At 35.9% G+C, this 17,532-nt stretch overlaps 1 protein-coding gene across 1 annotated transcript in view; it reads left to right on the forward strand.

Moving 5' to 3' along the window:
* The window catches only part of LRRIQ3 (leucine rich repeats and IQ motif containing 3), a 186,014-nt gene that overhangs the window by 50,469 nt on the left and 118,013 nt on the right, over window positions 1-17,532 (forward strand). The window lies entirely within an intron of this gene.

The following is a 17,532-nucleotide window of genomic DNA, read 5'->3' on the forward strand; positions in this document are numbered from 1 at the left end:
CTCAGATCTGGCATTGCTTTGGTTGTGGTGTAGGCTGGCAGCTGTAGCTCCTATTAGACCCCTAGCCTGGAAACTTCCATATGCCATGGGTGCAGCCCTAAATAGACAAAAGAGAAAAAAAAAAGAAAAGAAAAAGAAGAGGTGTGAATTATGTCTAAAAAGAAAACTACCAAATATTACTGCTAGAACAAGATGAAAATATAAGGACATATCATTTTTATGATAGGATTAATCATTGTAGTAAAGATATCAATTCTTCCTAAATTGATCTATATCTGCAGTGTATTCATAAACAAAATTCTAGCATTTTTACTTTAATAACACATATTATGAAAAATAATATTGTGTTTGCATTTTGCTTTGTCTCTATTCATTCCTTAAATCCCATTAAACTGATACTATGAAAATTTAAAAAGGCAAAGGGCAAGAGAAGGGTAAAGAGAAAGAGGGCAACAAAATATTGGCAACTAGAAAGCATGTAGATATGTATAACTGACCTAGCAGAACTTGGAAACCTATAGCTAGAGATAAGCAAACAATGGCCTGAAAGATGACTACCTAATTTTATAACTAAGTTATATTGCAACATAGTCACACTCAGTCTTTTATATAGTGTCTATCATTGTGCTTTTAAGTGACAGTGGAAAAGCTGAGTAGTTGAGACAGAGGTTGTAGTGCCCAGAAACCTAAAATATTTACCATCTGTATTTGGCTCTTTGACAACAGATTTGCCAACCTCTGCTATAGCCTGTCCTGAAAGTATCAATAGTAAGGCTGATTAAGAAAGCATCAAGAGTAAGCCCAAGAATAAGGCTTATTCATAATGCAGAACCCAGGAATGATCTCTATAAGTGCTGCTACAAATAGGAACATTTGTTGAATCTGTTTTATTGTGAACTGAAATAAATGTTTTATTTTAGAGATGAAAGTGTAGCCAAGGATCACTAGATATTGTTTAATGCCTCTAAAATTATAGACTAAAACAAACAAAATAAAAATGGATAAAAAGGTTATGGGGCTTTTTTTTTACCCCTCCCTCATACTTGAAATATGCTTTTTTGGGAATTCTAATTTTAGACTGACAGATATTTTCTTCTATCTCATTGAGTGTACTTTTCACATTTTGGCTTCCATTGTTGCTGTTGAAAAGAAAACTATCAGGCTAATTGTTCCTTTATAGCTCACCTTTCTTTTCTCTCTTTCTACTTTTAATCTAAAATTTTTGTTTGTTTCTGAAGATGTTTGACAATTCTAAGAATCAGTTTATTTTTATTGTACAACTTAATATTTGCTGGGCTTTATGCATCTAGGGATTGGTTTCTTTATCAGTTCTTGATGGTTTCCAGTCATCATCTTATTGAGCATCTCTCTAAAACATTTTCACTATATTCCCCATTTTTCGTATGGTGTGAAATAACCTCTGTGCAATGGTGGTCTCCAAGTATATTAGCAGGTAGACTACAACAGAGGTCATGCTCAAAGACTATTATGTTTATATTTTGTAACACCCATGGCTTGGAGTTTCTTACTGTTGATTCCAAGGTCTTACTTGGAAGATAAGCCTTTGTTGACTTTTGGTTTGACTTTATTTTCTAACCTCTAGCTTAGTTTCTTCTCTATTCTGTATTATGAATAAGTTTTAGTAGTTCTTTTGTATTTGGGGTTCTTAAATATTGCTTCAACTTTTAAAGATCATTTATGAAGCATTGTCTTACTTCTTGTAATTTACTTAGGATAACTTTTAATTTCATCCATTCTCGTTGCCGGATTAGTGGTGTGAAATTACCTGGACGCTGTTTTAGTCTCCAAGTAAGTTACCAGGCAGGCTTTTTCAGAGGTCACAGAATAAGCCTCAGAGATCAAGTTAAGATATTTGAATTATGATTATTTAATTATGATTTATTTAATCTACATGCAACAAGAAGCAAGGGAGAAAAGTGGAGTAAATGTGATTAGAACTGAGGTGAAATCCTGCGTTATGCAATATTCATATGTCTTATTTCTCACTCTGTTTCATCAAGCTTCCCCTGATGGTTAGATTATAACGACTGTAGTTGAAGTTAAGTGAGGGTCTTCAACAGCTAGAAAATGACCGGAGCCAACACAGTCTTGACTTTTTATTTATTTATTTATGTATTTATTTTTATTTAATTTTTTTTCCCGCTGTACAGCATGAGGATCAAGTTACTATTACATGTATACATTTTCCCCCACCCTTTGTTCTGTTGCAATATGAGTATCGACATAGTTCTCACTGCTACTCAGCAGGATCTCCTTGTAAATCTATTCTAAGTTGTATCTGATAACCCCAAGCTCCTTATCGCTCCCACTCCCTCCCTCTCCCTCCGGGCAGCCACATGTCTATTCTACAAGTCCATGAGTTTCTTTTCTGTGGAGATGTTCGTTTGTGCTGGATATTAGGTTCCAGTTATAAGTGATATCATATGGTATTTGTGTTTGTCTTTCTGACTCATTTCACTCAGTATGAGAGTCTCTAGTTCCATCCATGTTGCTGCAGATGGTATTATGTCATTCTTTTTTATGGCTGAGTAGTATTCCATTGTGTATATATACCACCTCTTCCGAATCCAATCATCTGTCGATGGACATTTGGGTTGTTTCCATGTCCTGGCTCTTGTGAATAGTGCTGCAATGAACATGGGGGTACATGTGTCTCTTTTAAGTAGAGTTTTATCCAGATATATGCCCAAGAGTGGGATTGCGGGGTCATATGGAAGTTGTATGTATAGATTTCTAAGGTATCTCCAAACTGTTCTCCATAGTGGCTGTACCAGTTTACATTCCCACCAACAGTGCAGGAGGGTTCCCTTTTCTCCTCAACCCCTCCAGCACTTGTTGTTTGTGGATTTATTAATGATGGCCATTCTGACTGGTGTGAGGTGATACCTCATGGTAGTTTTGATTTGCATTTCTCTTATAATCAGTGATGTTGAGCATTTTTGCATGTGTTTCCTGGCCATCTGCATATCTTCCTTGGAGAACAGTATATTCAGGTCTTTTGCCCATTTTTCCATTGATTGATTGGCTTTTTTGCCGTTGAGTTGTATACGTTGCTTATATAGTCTGGAGATTAACCCCTTGTCGGTTGCATCATTTGAAACTATTTTCTCCCATTCTGTAAGTTGTCTTTTTGTTTTCTTTTTGGTTTGCTTTGCTGTTCAAAAGCTTTTCAGTTTGATGAGGTCCCATGGGTTTATTTTTGCTCTAATTTCGATTGCTTTGGGAGACTGACCTGAGAAAATATTCACGATGTTGATATCAGAGAGTGTTTTGCCTATGTTCTCTTCTAGGAGTTTGATGGTGTCTTTTCTTATATTTAGGTCTTTCAGCCATTTTGAGTGTATTTTTCTGCATGGTGTGAGGGGGTGTTCTAGTTTCATTGCTTTGCATGCAGCTGTCCAGGTTTCCCAGCAATGCTTGCTGAATAGACTTTCTTTTTCCCATTTGATGTTCTTGCCTCCCTTGTCAAAAACTAATTGACCATGGGTGTCAGGGTTTATTTCCGGGTTCTCTCTTCTGTTCCATTGGTCTGTCTGTCTGTTTTGATACCAGTACCACACTGTTTTGATGACTGTGGCTTTGTAGTATTTCTTGAAGTCTGGGAGAGTTATGCCTCCTGCTTGGTTTTTGTTTCTCAGGATTGCTTTGGCGATTCTGGGTCTTCTGTTGTTCCATATAAATGTTTGGATTGTTTGTTCTAGTTCTGTGAAAAATGTCCTGGGTAATTTGATAGGGATTTCATTGAATCTGTAGATTGCTTTGGGTAATATGGACATTTTTACAATGTTGATTTTTCCAATCCAGGAACATGGACTGTCTTTCCATTTCTTTACATCTTCTTTGATTTCTTTGATTAAAGTTTTATAGTTCTCGGCATATAGGTCCTTTACCTCCTTGGTCAGGTGTATTCCAAGGTATTGGATTTTGTGAGGTGCAATTTGAAAAGGTATCGTATTTTTGTATTCCTTTTCTAGTATTTCATTGCTGGTATACAGAAATGCCACTGACTTCTGAATGTTAATCTTATATCCTGCTACTTTGCTGAATTTATGAATCAGTTCAAGTAGTTTTGGGGTTGAGTCCTTAGGGTTTTCTATGTATAGTATCATGTCGTCTGCATACAGTGACAGTTTGATCTCTTCTCTTCCTATATGGATGCCTTTTATTTCTTTTGTTTGTCTCATTGCTGTGGCTAGGACTTCCAAACCTATGTTGAAGAGCAATGGTGAGAGTGGGCATCCCTGTCTTGTTCCAGATTTGAGTGAGAAGGCTTTCAGTTTTTCCCCATTGAGTATTATATTTGCTGTGAGTTTGTCATAAATGGCTTTGATTAGATTCAGGAATGTTCCCTCTGTACCCACTTTGGTGAGGGTCTTGATCATGAATGGATGTTGGACTTTGTCAAATGCTTTTTTTGCATCTATTTAGATGATCACATGATTTTTGACTTTTCTTTGGTTAATGTGGTGTATGATGCTGATTGATTTGCGTATGTTGAACCATCCTTGTGAACCTGGGATGAACCCAACCTGGTCATGGTGTATGATTTTTTTGGTATGTTGTTGGATTCGGTTGGCTAAGATTTTGTTGAGAATTTTTGCATCTATATTCATCAATGATATTGGGCGATAGTTTTCTTTTTTGGTGGTATCTCTGTCTGGTTTTGGAATGAGGGTGATGGTGGCATCCTAGAATGTCTTTGGGAGTGTTCCTTCTTCTTCAACCTTTTGAAAGAGTTTGAGGAGGATGGGCACCAATTCCTCTTTATATGTTTGATAGAATTCACCTGTGAAGCCATCTGGTCCTGGACTTTTATTTGTAGGGAGTGATTTTATGACCTCTTCAATTTCATTTCTAGTGATCGGTCTGTTCAGTTGGTCTGTTTCTTCTTGATTCAGTTTTGGCAGGCTGTAAGAGTCTAGAAAATTGTCCATTTCTTCCAGATTTTCAAATTTGTTGGCATATAGTTGTTCATAGTATTCTCTTATGGTTTTTTGTATTTCTGCAGTATCCATTGCAGTTTCTCCTTTTTCAGTTATAATTTTGTTTATTTGAGTTCTTTCTCTCCTCTTTTTAGTGAGTCTGGCCAGGGGTTTGTCAATTTTGTTTACCTTTTCAAAGAACCAGCTCTTGGTTTTATTAATTTTCTCTGTTGTTTTTTGAATCTCTATTTTATTGATTTCTTCTTTGATCTTTATAATTTCCTTCCTTCTGCTGACTTTAGGTCTTTTTTGTTCTTCTTTTTCTAATTCCTTTAGGTGGAGGGTTAAGTTGTCAATTTGGATCTTTCTTCTTTTTTGAGAAAGGCCTGTATTGCTATAAATTTCCCTCTGAGCACTGCTTTCGCAGCATCCCGTAGATTTTGAGCGGTTGTGTCTTCATTACATTTGTTTCAAGGTATTTTTTTTTATTTCCTTCTTGATTTCCTCATTGACCAATTGTTTGTTTTTTTTTTTTTCAGTAGCATGTTGTTTAGTCTCCATGTAGTAGGTATTTTCTTATTTCTTTTCCTGTGGTGATTTCTAGTTTCATGGCATTGTGGTCAGAGAAGATACTTGAAATAATTTGTATGCTCCTAAATTTCTTGAGGTTAGCTTTGTGTCCCAATATATGGTCAATCTTGAGAATGTTCCATGTGCACTTGAGAAGAATGTGTATTCTGCTTTTTTTGGATGTAGTGTCCTGAAGATATCAATGAAGTCTAACTTTTCTATTGTTTCCTTTAGGATCTCTGTTGCTTTATTGGTTTTCTGTCTAGAGGATCTGTCCATTGATGTGAGGGGGGTATTAAGGTCTCCTACTATGATTGTATTCCCATCAATTTCTCCCTTTATGTCTGTTAATATTTGTTGTATATATCTGGGTGCTCCTGTATTTGGGGCATATATGTTGACGATAGTAACATCCTCTCCTTGGATGAATCCCTTAATCATTAGTTTCCTTCTTTGTCTTTCTTTATGTCTTTTGTTTTAAAGTCTATTTTGTCTGATACGAGTATTGCACTCCTGCTTTCCTGTCATGTCTATTGGCATGAAATATTTTTTCCCACCCTTTCACTTTCAATCTATATGTATCCTTTGTCCTAAAGTAAGTTTCTTGTAGGTAGCATATTGAAGGCTTTTGCCTTTTTATCCACTCAGCCACTCTGTGTCTTTTGATCGCAGCATTCAGGCCATTGACATTTAAAGTGATAATTGATAGATGATTATTTATTGCCATTTTAAACCTCGTGTTCCTGTTGATTCTATGGTTCTCCATTTTTCCTTGCTTTTTTTGGTTGGATGGTCTTCATTATTTTCTGTTTGAGTGGTTTTTTTTTTCATTTTTTGCAAATGCAATGTTTGTTTTTGGCTTGTGGTTGCCCCGTTTTTTAAGTATGTTAACCCCTTCCTATAATTGTGTGTTTTAGCCTGATGGTCCTGTAGGTTCGAACACTTCATTACTATACTAAAATTAAGAAGAGAAACAAACAAACCAAAAAAAAGGGTGTATTTATTTCCTTACTTCCCTTGCCCACATTTTATGATTTTGATGACTCTTTTTTTTCTTTTTAATTTCTTTTGTTCGAAACATGTTCATGATTATATCTGTATGCCGGCTTATTTGAGTGACTGCTCTCTGATTGTGGTTTCCTCAGTCTTAGTTCTTCCTCTTTTTTTTTTTTTTCTTTTTCCTCCCTTTCTTTCCTTCCTTTGTTTTTGGTTTAGAGAAGCCCTTTCAATATTTCTTTTAGCCTGGGTTTTGTATTGCTATATTCTTCTAGCTTTTGTTTGTTTGAAAAAAATTTTTATTTCCCCTTCTATTTTAAATGATATTCTTGCTGGATAGAGTATTCTAGGGTGCATATTTTTTCCTTTGAGCACTTTAAATATCTCTTGCCATTCCCTCCTAGCCTGTAGTGTTTCTGTAGAGAAATCAGCTGATAACCTTATGGGGGTTCCCTTGTAGTTAACATTCTGCTTTTTTCTTGCTGCCTTTAGGATCCTCTCTTTATCACTAACTTTTGCCATTTTTATTATGATGTGTCTTGGTGTGGGTCTATTTGGGTTCAACTTGTTTGGGGCCCTCTGTGCTTCCTCTATCTTGAACTCAGTATCCTTTAGATTTGGGAAGTTTCCAGTGGTAATTTCTTCAAATATATTTTCCATCCCCTTATCTTTTTCTACTCCTTCTGGAATTCCTATTATGCATAAATTGGCCCGCTTTATATTATCCCAAAAGTCTCTTTTATTGATTTCATGTTTTTTCATTTGGTTTTCTGTCTGCTGACCTGATTGGGTGATTTCCATTATTCTATCTTCCACATCACTAATTCATTCTTCTGCATTATTCATTCTGGTTTTTACTGCCCTTAGTTCAGTTTGTATCTCTGCAAATGAATTTTCTGGTTTTTCTTGGCTCCTCCTTATATGTTCTAGTTCCTTTCTGAGGGTATCTGCATTACTGTTCATATCTTCTCTTAATTCCTTCAGTATTTTCACTCTTTCTTTTTTGAACTCCAGGTCTGTCAGGCTGCAGAGTTCTGTTTCATGTTGACTGCTTTAGGTGAGTTCTCCTGTTGATTTAACTGGGGGTGCTTTCTCAGCTTCTTCATCTTGCTCGTTGTTTTCTTTTTCCTGGTGGAGTTGTACTCTCCGTGGCCAGGCAGTGTTTGCCTTGGCACTGCTGTGGAATGTTTCCTGAGGGCTGGCGTTGTTGGTCAGTCTTCTTTGAGGCCGTGTGGCTTTTCCAGAGGGTGGGCGGAGCTGACAGGGTCTCTCTGAATCAAGGAGGACTTCCAGAGGGCAGACAGGACTGGGAGTTCTGCACCACGATGGAAGCAGATTTCACTTGACCGGGCAGAGCTTCCTCTGGTGTTTTTGGGCTGTGGAGCTCTTGCAGGGGGCTGGTGGTGCTGGGCAGCTGTTCCATGGGAGTGCAGCACCCCCTGAGGGCTGGAGCTGCTAGCTGGGCCGCTGAGAACCCTAGAGGCTCTTCCCCAGGGCATCCTGACTCGGAAGAACTGCCTGAGAATCGGCAGATTTTTCACATCCTGGCAGCACTTGTTCTAGTTTTTCTGCACCGCGGGGGCTTTTGTGGGAGCTGGCAGTGCTGGGCAGCTGTTCCTCGGGAGTGCAGCACCCCCCGAGGGCTGGAGTGGCTAGCTAGGCTGCTGAGAACCCAAGAACCCTTCCAACTTGGAAGGACTGCCTGAGAATGTAATCAGATTTTTCATGGCCCGGCCAAGCTTGTTTTAGCTTTTCTAGGCTGCAGGCCTTTTTCTGGGGGCTGGCGATGTTTTTGGTGCTGCTCCGCAGGGATGTAGCCCCTCCAGAGGGCAAGCAGGCCAGGGCAAGCAGGCCAGGGCAGGGAAAGCCCCTGTGGTGGTAGGCTTCTGGCAGTTGTTGAGGCCAGCCCTCCAGGATGGCAGGCAGTCCCAGGTCCAGTGTGTGCGTGAGGGGTAGGGGGAGGGGAGATGCACTGGGAAGCCCAGCTTTCTGATAGTTGTAGGGCCAGTGAGCTTGCTGTGGCATGGGGAGTATTCTATGGGGGCCACCCCTTTTCCTCTCCCCTCCCCTACAATGGCACCTTGTCTCTCCTGCTGATCCAGCTCTTCTCCCAGGTTCCCTCTGATGTGGCTTTCCACTTCCCAGCCCTTAGAGTATTGCTCCCTCCCCAGCGATGCTCTGCTTTCTTGTCTCCCAGGCAGTCTCTGCCCTGTCAAACCTGACAGACCAGTTTCTAGACCCCCCAAGCAGTCTCTGCACCCCAGCCCATTCCGTTCCCGGGGACTAACCTCTGGAGCTGAGGTCTTTGTGCCCAGCCCCCTCCCAAGTGTATCAATTTTTGGTGACTGTGCCAGTAGTTAAGATGATCTGTTCAGTTCTCGTTCTGCTTTTCAGTACTCCGACTTACTGTTGCACTCTTCTCTGCATCTGGAGATTTGCCAATTCAGTTGATCTTTCTGTCGAGTAGGTGACTTTCCAGGGTGTGGGATCACTTTCTCCTCCACAGTTCCCTTTAGGGAGTGCCTGTCCAGTTCGGATTCACCTTCTCTCTCTTTTCTCTTGTTTTACCCAGTTATGTCACGAGATTCTTGCCGTTATTGGAGTTTAGGTTCTCTGCCAGCGGTTGATTGCTGTTCTGTGTGAGTCATTTAATAACCTGTAGATGTGTTTTTTGTTGTTGTTGCATTTGTGAGAGCAGGCAAGCGTGTCCCCCTACTCTTCTGCCATCCGGACTCCCTCCAGTCTTGACTTTTTAGAGAGATGTAGGAGCAAATGTCCCTCACCATAGATATGATCTACATAACTGATAACCTACTAAGCAGTGATGAATTTTACTGGCATATTTTGAGCATAGCATACATATTAGGTTACTGATGGATGATTGATTTGATGGGAAACAAGGCTGTCCATCTGAAGATTATGTGCTAAATGCTTTATTGATATTTTAAGATGTTATTTAATCCTTCTATACTTTATTTCTTCCTTTCTATCAGTGTTATTCACATACCTATGTTTCCTCTATTATATAATGTTTTTCAAGTTAATAGCTTGCTTACTGTATATACTTAACACATGATTTTTTTATGAATTTGATCTGTATCTCTAACTTGCTTGTTCAGTGTCTATACTTGGCATCTTACAAACTTTGCCTGTTCTACTGCTTTCTTCTTTTTTCCTTTAAAACGCAATTCCACATTCTCAAATCATGCAAAAAATACCTTTCTTTTATAATTATTTCTGTTCTACATCCTATAAGCAAGAGCCTTATGTTATCTTAAGAGAAACCAGAGTAAGGAAGAGCCTTGGATTAATCTCCCAATTGAATAATTTTCTCCTTAGTGATATAAAAATCTGTTATTTAAGGTAGCTATTGAATTTTGAATTTTAATATGTATTTCAATAGAAGCACTATTTGGTTCTCTTTCATATTTTCTTATTGTTTCTTTAATAGCTATTTCCTCATATCTTTAAAAATATATTAAACATACTTCTTTCATTCAGTAACTCATAATTCCAGCAGTTGGTATCTTTACAGGTTTCATTCTGTGTCTGCTTTTACTGCGGATTTTACTTAGTGTATGTTGTTCCCTTGTGCATTCTTTGATTTTGAATGTGAACCCATATGCCTTGGAACTTTTTCTAAATTCTTTTAAATTCTGTTATGAAGGTTGGTTTTCCCATAGAGGATGTTTTGATTACTTTTTAGTGTCTGTGGAAACTTAAAATGATCATTTCTAGTTTTTATATATTACTCAGGTAGTCTGAATTTGGAATGAAATACTATATGAGCATTAAATTGCTTTCAAATTTTTTCAATGAAGATTGCTTCTTCTTTCTCACGTCCAGGTTCTAGGTAAGTCCAGGATGGTAATTTTCTTCCTCTGACAATTTGTAGAGTGAGGAAAATAGTGATGTTGGTAGTTGTATTTCACCTTTACCCTGAAGGTATGTTTCATTGGATCCTAGATTGTTATGGAGGTTTATCATTATAATCTCCATCCTAATGAGCCCCTAGGCTTTTCTCTGCTTGTAGTGTCAAGCCTATCATTAACACCAAAGATGAAGATTATCTGAGTGAAATAAATGTCCAGAGGTTGAAACCTGGGTACGGATCCCCTTCTTGTCTCTTTGGAATGTGCTTTAATTTGGTTTTATGTTCAAACGAACATATGTATATAATCCTATATTATATATAATGTATACTCATATGTGTGTTAATTATATAAAAATATATACCACTATACATCAATTATCATATATGTTTATATACTTGTATATAAATATATGTGACATATGATATATTTTATATATAATACATCATATATTTATATATATAACATCATATATTTTTCCCTCAACTATAATGCTTTATATTTTATCCATAATTTTTCACTGTTTTTTGCAAGAAGATAATCAGGTTATTTATTCAGTTATTCTTTAGGAAATTAAATTTTACAATTTTACCCTTGGTTTTTATGGAATAGGAAATGATGTTGATTAAGAAATTGATCCACTTTTCTGTATTATGAAAAAGATAATGGCCACATATTTTATCTCTCTACACTTTACTTACCATAAACCAAGCATACATCCTCATATATTATATATTCATAAAATCTAACTTATGTTTATGAATATTAAAAATAAACTCACATAAGTAAGTAATTGATAATTTCAGTAGTGTTAAACACCTTTGTGAAATATTTTATAGCTGACAAGATTTAAGGAATAAAAACTTATATAAAATAAAATCAATGGTCTTGTGTACCATCAGTGTTTTACTTGCCTCCTCTGTGTTTAGCTGTTCCCTGTTATGTACAGTGTGACTTGGGTTGATTTGCCCATACACTTCACATCCAGATGAGTAATTTCAGGTATAAATCTCTGTGTTTTACTAGGACTGTTTTGATTATCTTAGTAAAAGAAGTAGAAGAAATAAAAGCACATCCAAGATAAACTAGTATAAACAATAAAGTTATATTTTTGCTCACATGAAGGAACAGTCCTAAAGAAATTGATTTGAATCCTACCTTACCCCTGATACTGCCCTTTGGTATTTAAACTAGTTTGAGCTTCTTGCTTTGTATGTTAAAACTAAGTTGATAAATAAGAACTAAGTCTTCAAATTGTAAAATTGGTTAAACTGAGGTAAGGTGGAGAGTGATGAAAAGGAATTGTTTATCTTGGGCTTGGAAGTTGGTCATTCTTTTTATGTAGTTAAGGAATGGTTAATTAAACTTTTATTACTACACATTGACTTTTGCTACAGAAGGTATGAAGTTAGGGGAATTAGTTGGAGAAAAAAGCCCAATGTTGAAATATTTTTACTATTTCTGTGGTCTTATGTACCATGAGCATTTTGCGTGGCTCCTCTATATTTAGCTGTAATAGTAGATTATTTTAGGAAAGACACATGACGAGCTTGAAATGGGTATACCTGAAAGCAGTGAGGGAAGAAAATGTGACTTTGTCAAGAAGGATCTTTTTCGCACATGATCTGTCCTTCAGTTTGATGAAATGTTATTAATTTGGGAGTCTGTCAAGTAGAAAACGTGATATATTTACCGCAAGATATGTTAGGAGTTGGAAAGGTGAGACACTAGAAGAAATTATTAACTATTGCTAAGCATTCTCCTCCTGACTCAAAAAATAGTAAACCTCACAAGGAAGATAACTTTGATTTGGTCTAAAACCATAAAGAAATAGTGGACTCCCAGGCAGAGCCTGGATGAAGGTAAAAGTTGTTAAAATAGTCCTGTGGGGAAGATAGAGAATAACGTGTTTATGCTGGTGAGGGGCGGGGAGTTTTACATTCCAAAATTTTGGAGGTAGGAAGCAAAAATATGAACTGCTTACTAACTGTTTAGGAGGATTAGGTGGGCAGATAAATTTAAAGCTTTTCTAAAAATGTTAATTTTCTTGATGCCCTTTTACTTATGATGGTTATGTAGCAGTTTATGGTATTATCAAATATCAGATTTTCTGGGTTTCTGATCACATGGTTTCATTCATCAGTGTATTTAAAATTTTGATGGTTGATCAAGGAAAATGAGTATATCCAAGGAGGAACAAAAAGTCTTGTATAGAGATTTTTTTCAAAATTTTTACTTATTTATGCAATGAGAAAGAAGACTTTAGTGATTAAATGTGCTAAAGATCAGGTATTGGCAACATACAGCCTGTATATAAAATCCGTTATGGCTTGTAAACCAAGGAGAACAGTTTTTACATTTCTCAAAACTTGTGGGAATAAAATGAAGAATATGTGACAAACCAAATGTATTCTGTAAAGCCTAAAATATTTACTTTTTGGTTCCTGTGAGAAGTCTTTTGAACTGTGATATAGAAGGCTATGATGAAAATAAGGAGAAAACATCTATTTTAATTGAGCTTATGATGGCAGTTTTGTTGCTGGTTTTGTTATGTATGTTATTGGTCTCTGAGTTGAATTGGAGGTTTGCTTGAACCTGTGCTCAAGAAAGCAAAAATATTTTTTTTCTAATTTTTAAACTGGTAGAAAAATACCAATTTAGGTTTCCAGAATTATAAAATCTATATAAAGCATAGAAGTATGTCATGTTAAACAGGACTACAGAAATTTGTTCTAGGTAGATTCTGAATTGATAAATTAGAAATCTGTATTGTTAATTGCTTACTAAGTATTTGATATATGGATATCCTGGAATCATGCCAAATATGTGGCAAATTTCTCTGCTGAGAAAGAAAGTGATGTTGGTTATAATCTAGGCAATTAGACCCTAGGTCAGGACTGAGTAGCCAATAGGCCCATCAAATTTAAGGGAACTTTGTTAGAGGGAAATGATGACAAACATGATGTACTAACTAGAAGGCCTACAAACAGGGTAGAGAATAAATGGGTCATAGTTGATTCTGAAGCCAAAACTTTGAATATTAACATCTACCAATGCATTCTTTTTATGTACCTTATTAATTATTTACTAATTTTTAAAAGGATAAAATGTTCAAATAGTCTCAATATAGAGATATTATAATGGACATAACTCAGGAAATTATTATATCATTTCAAATTATTCACATACAAGATTTACTTTAAATGTTGGGATTTAGAGGTACTTAATAGGATTTCATAATAGAAAGCATTATACACAACTTTTAAGTCATACAACCATTATTTAGATGGTAATTACCTTTACGATTTGAAGAGTACATTTCGAGACTTCATTTTGGAATTATGAGATGAAAAGTTATGAGTATTATTTTGTTACAGTAAATTATATAATTCTGAATACTGACTTTATTGAATAATGGCTACATTATTTATGTATCATGAAGATTAAGGTAATTTCTACCCTAAAAACTAGGTATATTGAAATAGCAGCAGCACAAATTCTTTGTAAAGAAAATTGTATTTTAAATGATAAATTTAAGTGAAAATTCTTATGAAAAATGTTTAGTAAGGTGAATTTGCCTGATATAGACTATTTAAAATAATATCTAACTTTGCATATGATGGGAATCATTAATCATAATGTGTAAAGACAAAGTACATGTTCAAGCCAAACTTACCTAAAATTTTCTGCTTTAGGAGTTCCTCTCATGGCTCAGTGGAAATGAATCTGACTAGTATCCATGAGAATGCAGGTGCAATCCCTAACCATGCTCAGTGGGTTAAGGATCCAGCATCACTGTGAGCTGTGGTGTAGATTGCAGGTGCGGTTCAGATCTGGTTTTGCTGTGTCTGTGGCATAGGCCAGTGGCTACAGCTGTGATTCAGCCCCTAGCCTTAGAACCGCCATATGTCACAGGTGCAGCTGTAAAAAGACTAAATTAATTAATAAAATAAAACTGTCAGCTTTAAAATTAAATTTAATGCTGTCTTGGCACACAGATGTGCTTTCTTCTGCTGTTTGCTAACCAACAATTTTTGAGCTTAAGGATATAGTAGAAAACTCCAAACTTAAAAGCAAAATAAGATTCAAGAAGCCCAGAAAAGATTTGATATGAACCGTGGGACAACTACAAAAGGTATCACATGCATTTAGTGAGATTTCCAGAAGGAAAAGAAAGAAAGAAGGAAGGAAGGAAAGAAGGAGAGAAAGAGAAGGGGAGGTTGGGCAGAGCGGGAAGAAGGAAGGAAGAAAAGAATATTTGAAACAGTAACAATGTAGAATTTCCCCCAATTATTGTCAGACACCCAACCACAGATCCAGGAACATATGGAATACCATGCAAGATATACACTAAAAAACCTACACTAGCCATATTGTATTCAAACTCAGAAAAATAAAAAAAGGGGAAAACCCCATTAAAAATGCAGAGGATAAAAAAAAATTGCTATAGAGATGCAATGAAAAAAATTACGTCTGACTTCTGAGAAACCTTGCAGTCAAGATGAGACTGGGGTGAAATATTCAGTGTTAAGGGGAAAAAAACAACAACCTAGAATTTTGTTCACTGCAAAATTATCCTTAAAAAGCACAGCAAAATAAAAGCTTTCTCAGAAAAAAAGTTTTTTTTCTCAAACAGAAACTGAGGGGATTTGTTACCTATTGACTTGAACTGAAAGAAATTTTAAGAGAATTTTTTAGAGAGAAATGCTGTAGTCCAAAACATAGCTACATAAAGAAAGAACAGTTGGAAAAGATTACATGAGGTAAAATAATTTTATTTTAAAAATTTTCTATTGGAGTTCCCATCGTGGCGCAGTGGTTAACGAATCCGACTAGGAACCATGAGGTTGCGGGTTCGGTCCCTGCCCTTGCTCAGTGAGTTAATGATCCGGCATTGCCGTGAGCTGTGGTGTAGGTTGCAGACGCGGCTCGGATCCTGTGTTGCTGTGGCTCTGGCGTAGGCCAGTGGCTACAGCTCCGACTCGATCCCTAGCCTGGGAACCTCCATATGCCGCGGGAGCGGCCCAAAGAAATAGCAAAAAAAAAAAAAAAGACAAAAAAAAATTTTGTATTGACATATAATTGACTTGCAGTATTATGTTTCAAGGTACAACAGAGTGATTCCCAATTTTTAGAAGTTATACTGCATTTATAGTTATTATAAAATATTGTCTAAATTCTCTGTGCTGTAAAAAATATCTTTGTTGCTTGTTTATTTTATATGTGACAGTTTGTACTTAATTTCCTGTCTCTAGTTTGCCCCTCTCCACATTTCTCTCCTTCCAGGTAACTGCTAGTATGTGTTAATTTGTTTTATTTTATTTTGTTAGATTCCACATACGTGTGATATAGTATTTGTCTTTCTCTGTCTGACATATTTCACTAAGCATAATACCCTCCAAGTCCATCCTTTTTGCTGCAAATGGCAAAGTTTCATTTTATTCTTATAATGGCTGAGTATAGTTCATTATATTTATACCACTTCTTTATCCACTTAGGTGGCTTCCATATCTTGGCTGTTGTAAATACAACTTCTATGAACATTGGGGTCCATGTATATTTTTTAAATTAGAGTTTTTGCTTTTGTTTGGCTATATGCTTAGGAGTTGAATTGCTGGCTCATGGTAGTTCTATTTTTAGTTTTTTTGAGAAACCTCCATACTGGTTTATGCAGTGATTGCAACAATATAAATTCCCACCAGCAGTGTCAAAGTTTCCTTTTTTTCTCCAATCCTTGCCAACATTTATTGTCTGTGGTCAATTTGATGATAGTGATACTGACAATAGTGAGGTGATGTCTCATCATGGTTTTGATTTTCAATTCTTTGCTGATTAATGATATTGAGTATTCTTTTAATGTGCCTGTTAGGCATCTGTATGTCTTCTTTGGAAAAAATGTCTATTTAGGTCTTCTGTCCATTTTTAACTTGGTTTTTTGTTTTTGTGATGTTAAGTTGTATTATTGTTTATATATTTTAAATATTAACCCCTTAGTTGTCATGTAATTTGTAGGCATTTTTTTCCAATTCAGGAGATTTTTTGTTTTGTTAATGGATTCTGTTGCTGTGAAAAATCTTTAAGTTTAATTAGGTCTCATTTTTTGATTTCTACTTTTATTTCCTTTACCTGAAGACACAGATTGAAAAAAATACTGCTACTGTTTATTGCAGAGTGTCATGCCTATCTTTTCTTCTAGGAGTTTTATGGTTTCCAGTCTTATATTAAGGTCTTTAATCAATTCTGAGTTTATGTTTGTATATAGTGTGAGAGAATATTCTAATTTCAGTCTTTTATATGTGGACTGGAAGAATTTGTATTGTTAAAATGGCCATAAAATGAACCATACAGTGGTTCAGTGTTCCCATAACCATTTATTAAGGAGGCTGTCTTTGCTCCACTATATTTTCTTGTCTCCTTTGTCATAGATTAATGACGAACTAAGTGCATAGGTTTATTTCTGGGCTTTCTATCCTCTTCCATTGATCTGTATGTCAGTGTTTGTGCCAGTCCCATGCTGTTTTGATTATGATAGTTTTGTAGTATTGTCTGAGGTCAGGGACCATGATTCCTCCAGCTCTATTGTTCTTTCTAAAGATTGTTTCCACTATTCTAAAGATTGTTTCCACTATTCAGTGTCTTGTGTGTTTTTCCATACAAATTATTTTTTAAAAATTGTTCTAATTTTTTGAAAAATATTATGGGTATTTTGATAGGAATTGCTTTAAATCTGTAGATTGCCTGGGGCAATATGTTTATTTTAACATTACAAATTCTTCCAGTTCATGAACATGGTAATTCTTTCCATCTCTCTGTATCAATTTCTTTCATCAGTGTCTTTTAGTTTTCTGAATATAGATTTTTATACTTCTTTAGGTAGATTTATTATTAGGAATTTTACTCTCTTTGATATGACCATAAGTGGGATTATTTCCTTAATTTCTCTTTTTGATCTTTCTTTGTTAGTGTATAGGGATGCAAGAGATTTCTGTCTATTACTTTTGTATTCTGCAACTTTATGGAATTCATTGAAGAGCTCTAGCAATATTTTGGTGCCATTTTTTAGTATTTTGTATGTATACTGTCAAGTCATCTACAAATAGTGACAGTTTTACATCCTCTTTTCCTTTTATTCCATCTAAAAGCAGAATAAT

Source organism: Phacochoerus africanus, chromosome 8, assembly GCF_016906955.1.
Source record: "Phacochoerus africanus isolate WHEZ1 chromosome 8, ROS_Pafr_v1, whole genome shotgun sequence".
In the NCBI taxonomy this organism is placed as follows: Eukaryota; Metazoa; Chordata; class Mammalia; order Artiodactyla; family Suidae; genus Phacochoerus; species Phacochoerus africanus.